Source organism: Protomyctophum parallelum (genome assembly GCF_964188405.1).
Source record: "Protomyctophum parallelum genome assembly, chromosome: 22".
NCBI classification, from domain to species: Eukaryota; Metazoa; Chordata; class Actinopteri; order Myctophiformes; family Myctophidae; genus Protomyctophum; species Protomyctophum parallelum.
This window is the reverse complement of record NC_139714.1, coordinates 12,825,349-12,838,555: the sequence shown is the minus strand read 5'-3', so window position 1 is coordinate 12,838,555 and position 13,207 is coordinate 12,825,349.

Genomic DNA, 13,207 nt, shown 5'->3' with positions numbered 1-13,207 from the left:
GTTTTCCACATGTCCAAAGCAATTTATGAAAAAGACATAAGCCTAATCCTTTTTTTTTAATAAATCATACTATCATTGTTGATAATGATATAACGCCATTTAGGTCAACGTGAACATTTTATGAACTATCAGCCGGTCCGTGACAATATAAAGGTTGGGAACCCCTGGTTTAGACAACACTGACAGGCGGGGGCGAGTGTTTTTGAATGACGCGCGCGACCCGTGGTTGCTGATAGACAGATAATCGATCCGATGTTATCCTGCTGTTAATTTGATCACATTCGGTGCAGTAGCCTATTGTAACATTCTCCTTGGCTTTGACTACTTCAGACAGAACGTAACCCCCACAATGCCTGCTGTTTTACCCACGTTTGGTTTGAAGTTATATCGAGTGACGTTCGAACATTGCAAAGTTGTCAAATAACTGTAGTACTATGAGGCGTGAGTACAGGGCGGTTTTTCGTGATGTCCCTGGAGGCTGTCCGTGCGCCATGGCGTTTTGGGATGTCCGCCTAAGCGAGCAGCAGTCTTGCTCTGTGCTAAGGAAATGGTAACAGACAACTAGGGATGCACCGATCCGGCTTTTTGGCATTCGATACCGATTTCGATACATGGGGGTCCAGTATCTGCCGATACAGAGTACCGATCCGATACCCCCCACAAAGAAACGTAATAACCTATTAAGCTGTATGCCTCACTGTGTGGAGTCTGGAATCATTATTTTGTGTAAGGCAACATCAAGGCTTGACTTAAACATTACTTTCCCAACTTTGTAAAACAAAATGTAACAAACACAGATATAAATGCACTGAATTATTTATTAAATAACTGTGCAACAATTAGACCAGGTTAATGTGTGCGCAGGCTAGCCTGGCTGCATTCCACATGTTATACTGTCAATACTACACTGCTGTGTCACAGAGGAGGTAGAGTTGTTTTCATACTATAATTACACATAATTATCGGATCGGATCGGATAATGGATCGGCCACCGATCCGATACCCGATCTAGAATTTTAGCCTGGATCGGCGCCGATCTCCGATACGAGTATCGGATCGGTGCATCCCTACAGACAACTGACTGGTTTTGTTGAATTTAGATATTTCACTTTTGCCACAGACATGCAAAATAATAATTTAAGCAAAAACACTCCTAATGTGTCATTATGTGCTACACATTTTTAAATCAATGTCTGTTAACTACTGAGCCACTTAAAAAAAACACTAATTATGTTGGATAATAATAATTGAGTCTCATCAATGCTAAAAGAGCCACTTAGCTGCAACGGTATGGTATGATATTATGCATCATATGGCTTTAATGGTGACGTTTCAGTTGAGTCGGGTGTGCAGAGATCATGATGACACCAGGCTGGACAAGATCTGAAGTTTAATACATACATAATTTATTTTTATATATATACACCAGAGGTTTTCAACTGGTGGTCTGTGGACCACTGGTGGTCCGTGAAAGTATTGCATGTCGTCCCTGACCATGCATTTAGTAATGTAGGAAAGATTTGTTTTTATTGACCACTAGTTTGTTTTTTTACCTGGTGACAATGGTGATGGATGTATGATGGCACAGCAATGTTGTCAGTTACTGAGAAGGAAGTCAGATGTAGAGAACTTCCACAGAAGAGGAAGTTAGAATTTCAAGGGAAAGTGTACCAGATTTACTGGTTGAACTGCCCATATAATCATGCAATCGCATGTGTCTGCTATGATTGAGTTTAATATCGAAGGTTAAGAGAACAGAATAAGGGCAACAATGGGAAACCTCGGGGCACAGTTCTCCACCAGGGCAGGTCAGGTTGTGGCCTCCTGGTGGCGCTATAATAGTCCAATGTGAAAAGGGTGGCATTTCTTCTTATGCCTTGGATGGCAATTGGATGATTTGAGGCATTTTGTTCCAAAAATGTTTTTTGCAAAACTCCACCTGTTGGTGGCGTTATAACAGGCCAATGTGAAAAGTGTGGGATATATTCCTCAGCCTAGTAGGAAAGTCTGTGAAAGACTTCAAGTAAATTGCACGATGTGTTCATGATTTGAGGCTTTTTGTTCAAAACGGCCAATCCTGCAAACTTTGAAAGCCAATGTTAGCCAATTAGGATGGAATATGAAATATCGGACAGATCCGTCTTGAACACATGACTATAGAGATACTGTGTAACGATTTGCAAATTTTGGATTGAATCTGGAGGAGTAATATCAAAAAAGGTGTTTTACAAAAGTCGGCCTCCTGGTGGCGCTATAACAGGCTGTTCTGGAAAGTTTTGGGCAGAGGTTCATCGTTGGCATCCAGGGTGTGTGCAAAATTTGGCATCGACTGGGTTAACGGTGCCGGAGATTAGCTAGTAACAGACGGACGGACGCACGCACGCATGCACGGACTGAGTGCAAAACATACTCTCTCCCCATGCCTTCGGCCTGGTGGAGACGATGAGTAATTACAGACCACACCCCACCTGACCATTCTCTCATTCAGCCTCACCATCTTCTATTAGAGAGGATCCAACAAAACTAGAGTCAAACTCAACCAGGGCTCGACAGTGCGACTAAGTACTCGCATTTGCGACTAAAAATATCACCGTGCGAGTTGTAAATTTTAATTTGTCGCACAGGTGCGACTACAGGATTTGACCATTCAATCGTGATAAAGAGAAGTCTCTGTCTACAGCAAGTGCACAATCTATAGTCGCGGTTCTATACCTAAATCTATATTTCTGAACGGCGCTGTCAAAAAGAGCAGAGCTACAAGCTAACAACGTGTCGAGGCTCAATGCGGCGTTCATTTGGAGATCTGTCCCCTTTGCTCCCACCGCCCCGCCCCTCCCTGTGTTGCTGCTCAGTTCTCTTCCCCACTGAGCAGCGGAGCGAACGCAGCAGGGTAGCACAGAAGACAGAAGGAGTTGCTAGGACCCCGACACGTTGAATACTAAAGTTATTTAGAAAGTTTGTAATGTTAAAACATCACTTGATATAACTTTTAACCAAACGTGGGTGAAACAGCGTGCAGCCGCGCACGTAAAGAGTGCACTTGCACACGCACATGGAGTAGACTGATTAATTGGTATACCAAAACAACCCTTGCTTAGCACCTCGCTAAAAGCGTGTGCGCAGCGCAATACGAATGACCGACCTGGCTGGATATATTATTAGTCAGTGGCTAGCTCAGGTCCATAACTCTAAATGCAACGCATTAGACTAGAGCTATGGACCAGAGCTAGTCAGTGGCCTCACTGGCCTGCATAACGAGCAACGTAAAAAAGGCAAAGATCCCCCCACCACCTCCTTCCACCATGCCGAGGTGTAGCCTTATGTCCGATGTTCTGTCTGAACTGAAGCAGTCAGAGCCAAGGAGAATGTTACAATACTAATTCACCATTGAGTAGCCTCTGCACTGTCTAAATGTCACACTTACATGATGGAACAGCAAGATAAAAACGGATAGTCTGTCTGTCTGTCCATCCATTCATAAAATGAATTGACTATATCTATCTATCTGCAATTCTGCATACCAAACTAATAGTCTATCAGTATAAAAACAAATTGATTATATAGATTATATAAATAAAAATATGATATCCAGATGAATATCAATATTGTGATCATTTCTGAAAATATATTGTGATATAATATTTTGTCATATTGCCTGCCCCTACCTCATATCACTTTATTAAAGAAGAATCACACCTGTGTGAAGTGAGGGGCACTCTTATCATCATACATCATGGTTTAATTTACGTCATAATTTTTGGAATTTTGACCTAATTTCTCCGTTCATTGTCAATGGAAAATATTGAGACGTGTGGGGACTAAAGCTGTATATAGGAGGGGCTAGCGCCCCTAAAAAACACATAATTTGATAACTTTTCATCGTGCTCCTAAAATAATTTGTGTGCTACTAGATTTTTCAACTTAGGCGCACACGTGCTACTTGGAAAAATGCTAAGCGTCGAGCCCTGAACTCAACACCAAAGCAGTTTACAGAGTTCATCCACAAACAGCCGGGGGTTGAAGTGTTGAAAGATGATGACAATTCAAACAGGTTATATAGCTTGCCACTCCTAAGCAAACTGCAATGGATCAAGAATGTTATGTCCAGAAGTTCCTGTATAATCAGCGTTGCACTTTCGAGAAAGGTGCACCATTTACTATTTTATAGTATAAATGTTTGTGTACGTTTGTCTGTATTGACTGCTAATTTTGTATGAGTGGTAGTAGTAGTAGTAGTAGTAGACTGCTAATATGACTGGCAAAAATAAAGTCTATATAGTCTGTGATTATGGATGGCAGCAGTGTGGCAACATCAGGGTGTGAATAGCCATGTTGTTGTAATTATTAAGACTAGTCCTTACCCGTTCTGAATATATGAACAGCAAATTATGTTCAGTGTGGGGAATTGTTTACAGATGGTCTTGGGAAGTTGGGTTGGGCACAAAAGTGGATATGGATATGTTGCTGGGTGTCCAAGCGATAACGAAATTAGGTAAAAATTCTGCTAAATATGACATAAATTAAATCATGATGTATGATGATAAGAGCGCCCCTCACTTCACACAGGTGTGATTTTTCTTTAATAAAGTGATATGAGGTAGGGGCAGGCAATATGACAAAATATTATATCACAATATCTTTTCAGAAATTATCACAATATTGATATTCATCTGGATATCATATTTTTTATATAATCTATATAATCAATTTGTTTTTATACTGATAGACTATTAGTTTGGTATGCAGATAGATAGATAGATAGATAGTCAATTCATTTTATGAATGGATGGACAGACAGACAGACAGACTATCCGTTTTTATCTTGCTGTTCTATCATGTGAGTGTGACATTTAGACAGTGCAGAGGCTACTCGATGGTGAATTAGTGTAACATTCTCCTTGGCTTTGACTGCTTCAGTTCAGAAGCGTTGCATTTAGAGTTATGGACCTGAGCTAGGCACTGACTAATATATCCAGCCAGGTCAGTCATTCGTATTGCGCTGCGCACACGCTTTTAGCGAGGTGCTAAGCAAGGGTTGTTTTGGTATATCAATCAATCTGTCCACTCCATGTGCGTGCGCACGTGCACTCTTTACGTGCGCGGCTGCACGCTGTTTCACCCACGTTTGGTTAAAAGTTATATCAAGTGATGTTTTAACATTACAAATTTTCGAAATAACTTTAGTATTCAACGTGTCGGGGTCCTAGCAAGTCCTTCTGTCTTCTGTGCTACCCTGCTGCGTTCGCTCCGCTGCTGAGTGCTGACAGAGAAGAGAACTGAGCAGCAACACAGGGAGGGGCGGTGGGAGCAAAGGGACAGATCTTCAAATGAACACCGCATTGAGCCTCGACACGTTGTTAGCTTGTAGCTCTGCTCTTTTTGGCGAACGGGTATCTGTGTCATTTTATGTAATTTATTTTGTATCACAATCTTCTAACCACTTATTTTTTACTTTGGCCATTCAAATATAGCAGATATACAAGCTCATTTCACTATAATTATAAACAGTAATGGGTAAGATTTGATAACTTCTTTTCCACTTCATCTTCAGCAATCCTTTCATGTCCCTTAATCAGTCTGAAACTGTAAAACCTGAACATCTGCTCTCCTTTCTTTTTTTTTACTGCATGCTTGGCTCGGCAGCTGTGTGTGTGTGTGTGTGTGTGTGTGTGTGTGTGTGTGTGTGTGTGTGTGTGCGTGTGTGTGTGTGTCATTGAAATTCATATTAATGACTGACACCACAGGCTGGCCACACAAAGATAAACACGTGAGCTATTTGTTCCCATATGGATCCACCTAATCAAATGTAATGAAATGCATTTAGTTCTTACTAATGTCTCGCCACAGCTGCCTGTACCTGAATTCATTGCATTTCGAATACCTGTGGCCATGAAAGGTATGTGTATATGTATGAAAATGAGGCTGAGCACAAATTAATATGTGCAAACAGCGATATTTATGAAAATCAAGAACAAAAAAGTAGCCTACACCATTCTATATTTCCTTCCATTGCATATTTCCAGACAGCACTTTCTGGCTGTAACAAAGGGGAGAGGTGGATTTGCTCATATTTGTCACTGTAAAGAAAATGTGTGGCTGGTGCTGGTGCATCAAATGAGTAATTCAACCGAAAAACTAACATTTATACAGGGTTCCCACGGTCATGACATTCCTGGAAATATTTTGAGTTTATCACAGGTCCTGGAAAAACATTTGGCTATCCATTGTTTTTGGCTATTTATTTTGTTCTGAGATCCGAGTGGAGCAGACATAACAAAAAGAAAAAGAAAGAAAGAAAGAAAGAAAGAAAGAGGCAGCCACGCACCGGAATGACATTAAATCGCATGTTTTCTTCTCAATGAATAAAGTAATCCATGATTGATCACTCACACCATTGAGTCCATGGAGGTTTGATGCGTTTTGCGTTTTGCTTTCACTTTAACTGACCGGGAAATACGTTTTCCCAGTTCCCCCATATATTGCGCTGCAGTAACCTGATCTGATCCCTGGTCAGCCAGTGACAGCAGCAGCCTGAGCCACTGCTGTTTCTGTTTTCACACCTACTACAGCCAACGTACCAGTAAGATGCCCTGAGGCTGAGGGTGAGAAGCGACCTCGCCCTAAAGGGCGACGTTGCGTGCATGCATCCGCCTGCAGGGTAACGGCAGACGGCAGACTACTGGGCGAGCGCTGGCGCTTTGTCATGGGGGGGTCAGATCAACAATTAATTCTGTACTGGCCATATATGGAGCGTGTCTTGAGTGTACAGGTTTTGATGAGGTCAGATCAACATATGGAATGTCAGAACAGGAAGGACGTAGGGGTGGGGTGGGATCAACAGAATTATGAAATGTCAAAACAGCTCCATATATGGAGATATAATAAGGGTTTGAGGTTGCTGGCCGGCTCCATATATGCAGATCTAGCTGATGATCCAGTCTTCTCCATGTATGGTTATCCAGGGTTAGATGAGGTGAGTATCTTTGACCAAAATCTATATCATATCATATATCATTAATGTATAGTATAAACAGTTTCGACCCCAGTATTGAGCCCTGCGGCACCCCACACGTGATAGGTGATAGCCTATTGTGTACTGGATGTGAGAACAAGCTATAAGCTCACAACGTACTGCAGCGTGATCCTATGCCATAGGATAGGTGGAGTAGCAAAGATTTGGCTCAAATTTGGAATGGAATTATACCATTCTATATTCTATGCTTTATTGTTGCTATACACTGCCTGCATGTCTTTGGGCATTGCACATAGGAGTAAGAGACTCATTATTGTGCTGAATGATTGTTACATAGGCCTGGAAATTGAGTTAAATATTCTGGAAAGGTTTTGGAAATTCATTGGTATAAATGTACTGTAGGAAACTAATTTATAACAAAAGAACGCTACAACTACAAGGCATTCAATCTCTATTTTGGCGGGACCATATTGGTAAACCCAAATGTGCAAGGGTAGCAAGATTCAGATTAACTTTATTGTCACTTAGATGCACTGTTTAGGTACATAATATGTACATGTGAAAATATCGCGAGACATTGCCAAAGCATTTCCGGGGGTCCCCAGCCAAAAACTAAAAACACCACACAGGGCAAGAATGTCAGTCAAAGCCAGTTCAATTTGCCAGTACAATTTGTAATTGGCGTGGTGTGGGGGTAAAAAAGAAACGGAAAATATTGACAGTTAAGGGCTTTGTTTAATTTGTTAATTTGAGGTGAATTGAATCAAGCCCTTAACAGTAATTGAACGGACATATGCTAGTCGTCCTCTCCCATGGTTGCCCTTACTCTTATCTTAACCTTCCATATTAAACTCATAGATAGCAGACACATGATGACACATGATTACAGTATATGGGCACATTTCCTAATAGACTCAACCAGTCAATCCGGTACACTTTCCCTTGAAATTCGAACTCCCTTTCTGTGGAAGTTCTTGACATCCGACTTCCCAGTAACTGACAAGATTGATGTCATCATACTGTACATCACCAGGTCATCATCATCATCATCATCATCATCACCTTTATTTATACTCGGAAGAGTCGTAAATACAGTTGAGGGCAAGCCCTCATTTTCAATGTAGCCGAGGTTACAATACACAAAATACAGTCAAAAACAATACATCAAACACATTATAAATCAGGATAAATTACAAAGGAACTTAATGCAGAACAACCAGTCAGTAAAATAAATCAATTGAAGCAGGAGCAATCATGGTGAAAAATGTTCTGGATCATTTTGTGAACTAGTTCGTTTCCCAACTAGCGATCGATAAAAACCATAATAAATGCATGGTCAGGGACCACATGCAATACCTTCACGGACCACCAGTGGTCCACGGACCACCAGTTGAAAACCTCTGATGTAGAGGGAAACAAATGAAATGAAGTACAAACCCCTGGGGGACCTTGTTCAACAAAGTATTTGGGGTTTAACCCATTTTTGGCGGGAACCCCTTTTGGTGTTAGCATTATGTTATGCTTTAGCAGATCTACAAGCTCATAGTGCGCCACCGAGTGGCACGCTACAAGATTGTAGGTCTGCTATTTTTGAAAAATCAAAGAACCACTGAGAAACATAGCTTTCTCAGAAAACTCTTGTAGGCTACTCAAAGCATGCAGTCAAAGATGGCATTGGTCTTAGAATGTGGTAAAGGCACTGTATTGTTTAAGCCAGTAGGTGGCAGTATGCTCATTTTCCATTACCTTCAACTCCACTGTCAGCATTTAATGCCAGTATGCAATTAAGTGTTGGTTTTATTTCTCATCTGCCTTATCATTGCTGTCTTGCCAGAAACCATGTACAGTATCTCCATATTTCAACTTTTTATGTTTTTTCGTAAATATTTGAATGCACTAGCTACTTAATAATACCAGAACGTCACACAAAGGTAGTGAAACTATCCAGAAGCTTTTAAATGTCTTTAAATTATAACAACAAAGGAACCGGTTTTGGACATACAAGCAGTTGGGGGAAGTAACATTAATAACATTTTCCTAAATACTGTACTTAAGTACAATTTTGAGGTATTTGTAGGCTACTTTACTTCAGTGATTCCATCTTCCAAATATTGTACTTTTACTCCACTACATTTATTTGAAAACTTTTGTTACTATAGTTGCTTTGTAGATTTTGATTATTATTACAAAACATAAACATAAACCACATTAAACATTAACCACTTCAGCCCTATACATTTTGGCCATTTGAATAGCTGATCAACAAGCTCACAATGCGTAGCGATGCGACACATTGTGAGCTTGTAGATCTGCATACATGAAATGGGACATTCTGCAGCAGTACTTTTACTTTTGATACTTCAAGTACATTTTGATTCCAATACTTTTGTACTTTTACTAAAGTACATTTTGAATTCCGGACTTTGACTTGTAACAGAGTAGGCCGATTTCTATAGTGTAGTATTGATATATTTACTTAAGTAAAAAGAAAAAGCAGCATTATGCTCACCCTTACAGTACAACAAATGGCCGTAAACTATGAGCATGTAACGGCAAACAAGCAGTTGTATCTTTCAGCTTTGTTTGTCCAGTCATACTGAAGAACTGTAGTGATACAACTTGCACTCAGGATAAAATATCCACTCAAATATAAAGGCAATCTGTTTAGGCCAGTGGATTTCAAAGTGGGGCTCCCGGACCCTCAGGAGTCCTTGAAGAGGTTCCAGGGGAACCAGGGGTTCACAGCAAATGATAGAAAATATGTTTAAAGGACCACTTCACCACTTTTCAACCTATCTTCATATAATAGGTCCTCACTAATAATCATGAAAGAATGGCGCAATTTTTTTCTACTCGGTCTGTGTCTCATAGGAGGGCTGTGGGCAGTTCAGAAACCGTCTTCCAGTGACATCATCGATGGGGAATACAAGCTAATAAAAACTGCAGGCTTTCTAGTCCTGAAAAGTTGCAATGCGAAAACGGACGCCATCGTTCTCACGATAATGAAAATCTAAACATTTTTGTAAAAAAATCTTGTTAAAAGAATAGTCTGCGTAATGATGATGCCACTGGAAGACAGTTTCTAAACTGCCCACAGCCCTCCTATGAGACACAGACTGAGTAGAAAAGAATCGTGTCATTTTATCATGATTATTAGTGAGTACCTATTATATGAAGATAGGTTGAAAAGTGGTGAAGTGGTCCTTTAATCAATTCAACCCAATGCATACTAGAAAATAGCCGATCAACAAGTTCACATCATGTCGCCATAAGACGTGTTAGTCCCTAACACAAACATGGAATCCCATTAACAATAAAGATAATTTAATGTTTGTTTTGACACCGTTTGTTTTACATCACCATTACATCACCTAACCATAGCAACATGAGTTAGACTTTAATATATTAGAGTTAGATTAATAATAGAGGTTACAACTTACACGTAAAACAAAGTATCATCTTACTTTGTAAGATGATAAGAGCGCCCCTCACTTCACATGGGCGTGATTCTTTTTAATACACAGTAACTGTCAAAGCTCATAACAAAGTTCTGGTGGTATGATGTTTCCATGCAAAAGGACTTTTAATGGTGAATCAACACCTGCTCTGTGTTGCCAATAGTGGCAGTGAGCTGGTCAAACAGGTCTTTCTTTTTTTTATTATCTCTTCTCGGCTCAAAGCCCATCAACAGAATCTTTCCTCCTCAAAGAGGTAGCAAGCAAGTGCTTCTTTGTGTCACTTTTCTGGCACAATGTAATGTGTTTGATGTAGCCTACTTAACCTTCACAATGAAAAATATATATATTCAAACTGATGTTTAGAACCATAACTGCTCATGTTGGTTAATCAAATGATTGTGACCAGATTTGACTGAGAGCCTGCCATCGCGCAAACTCCAGCTTTTCACCAGAGGAGAAAAACTTTTATTTTTTTCTTCAAAATGAGTTAATAGCACAGGCAAACTCTTCACACACTAGAGCATGTCTGAAATAAGTGTCAGAGCTGAAATCGACATGTAAATATGAAATAAATGCTTAAAGGGATTGTGACATAAAAAAAAAGGTTTTGGAATTGTTCTTGGTTTTTTTAGGTTTTCTAATCTCATTTGCACCCAAAAAACATGAACTTTTAACATTCAGTAGATTTTCTGTGATCTGGGGTTTTCTGGCTCAAACAGGTACCCTGCAAATCCCATATATGTCAATGGGATTTGCCAGCAGATGTCACTGTTTTCACTGTGTTGCCTGTTTTCATTGTAGCTCAAAAGGCTAAACCCCAAAGAAAACTTCAGACCACAGAAAATCCACTGAATGTTCAAAGTTCAGGTCATAAAACCTAAAAGAAAAATAAATGAAAATGAATGTCATAAAACCTTTAAACATGTAGCTAGGTGTGATGTTAGAGACCACAGAAGTGAACCTTTCAAGCCTGTTTTCTCAACTCGCTGTTTTCTGCAAGACATTACTCTATAAGACATATCTCCAAAACTGGTGGGTCAAACTGGACAACCAATATGTCAATTTGAAGCTATGATTCCCTGCTTTCATAAAACATGAAAAAACTTCAAAAAAATCCAATGGCAGTCCCTCAGTCAAATTTAGTCACATTTGTAGGCCTATATCATTTTCTACACACATCAATAATGGAGTTGGAACTCCCATGGTGTTTAAATCCGGTGCAGCGCGCGCACATGCAATTCCCTACTGTTTGAAATGGTCTAACTGCCTTTTTATTTGAAAGGAGAAAAAAAAAAATCCTATCCAACCTCTTCATCCACCTTCCAGCTCTCAGTCTCATTCCCATCCATAGAGCGTGGACGTGTTGTGTACGACAGGCGTGCCATAAATTTGAACAGAGAACACATTTTCCATAATTTAGCAGTGCCATTATGGCAAAAAGTGCAGCGATGCTGTGAATAATACAGGCCCTTTCAGCATCGCAGGTGCTGGAGAGCTAGCCATAAAGGAGCCAAAGGAGGACATATGCAAAACAGCCATAGCCATTGTCCCATAGATCAGCACTTTGGCAGGAGGACCAGCCCCCTGTCTTACTAGCTGGTTAGCATACAGTAGCTCGGGCAAGCGCTCAGACTATAGGTTCGTGTAATTGCCATGGGGGTACCGTACGTGTGAATGAGTCACGGTAAATCTCCCGGGCCAATTTGATAAGAGCCAAACGTGCATTGGGGCCACTGTTAGCCGGCGTGGCTAACCCGGTTTGCAGCCATATGAAATAGCCGTAGGAGGGCCCCCCCCTTCGCTGCCGTTTGATTGGCTGGACCGGGGTTGCGGTGTCAGATCAGGAAGTAATTGGCTCCCTCTATGGATGGTTTATGGTCCTGTTTACGCTGTGAAGAATGGGCCCTTAAGATGTCCCCTCTCTCCACTGGTAGCTCTGCACCACTAGTACTCTGTCAGGCTAATGGGCGAAGGTGGGGTGCTTTCTCACTATCAGTGACAAAAAAGGATGCTTACCTCCAGGGTGGGGGTGTGTGTGTGTGTGTGTGTGTGTGTGTGTGTGTGCGTGTGTGTGTGTGTGTGTGTGTGTGTGTGTGTGGGGGGGGGTCAGGGTGAAATGGAGTGTTCACAGAGCGTGGTGTACTGTATAAGCTCTTAACAAGGAAAACCCTTTTTCACAGCCAATGGCTGCATTACAAAATTGGTTTGTGGAAATTATTCTGACAATATTTCACAGCCGGGACGCATTGCGATTGTGTGTTGTATTGTCGAACAATGGTAATGATCACCAGGGAAGTTGAATGTTGTGATGTTAGCCGGCATGGCGTATTATAGACTATAGCACCTCTGTAAAGCCCCTGTTGTAGCTCGCCAGCCCCCCTATTTAATTTATTTTCTTTTTTTGCACACTCTGCATCAGGGACCCCCTAGACTGATTTGGCAGGCACACCTAATCCTCTCTTCCTCTCTCTGGCTCAAAGTCTCTTGTTTTCATCTGTCTCTCTCCCTTGTTCTCGCTTTTGTTCTCTTATAGCCGCCCATCTATCTCTCTCTCTGTCTCTCTGTCTCTGTCTCTCTCTCTCTCTCTCTCTCTCTCTCTCTCTCTGGTTAAATGTTACGCTGGCAGACTTCGACAGAGTGTACGTGGTGGTAGAACGGTTGCCAAAAAACACATTTGCCACAATCCTCTTTGAGTCCAATTAAAGATTAACAGCACTGCCATCTCAGCTGGAAACTCTTCTTGTTGGGATTTTTAATTTATTTTTTCCCAAATCCC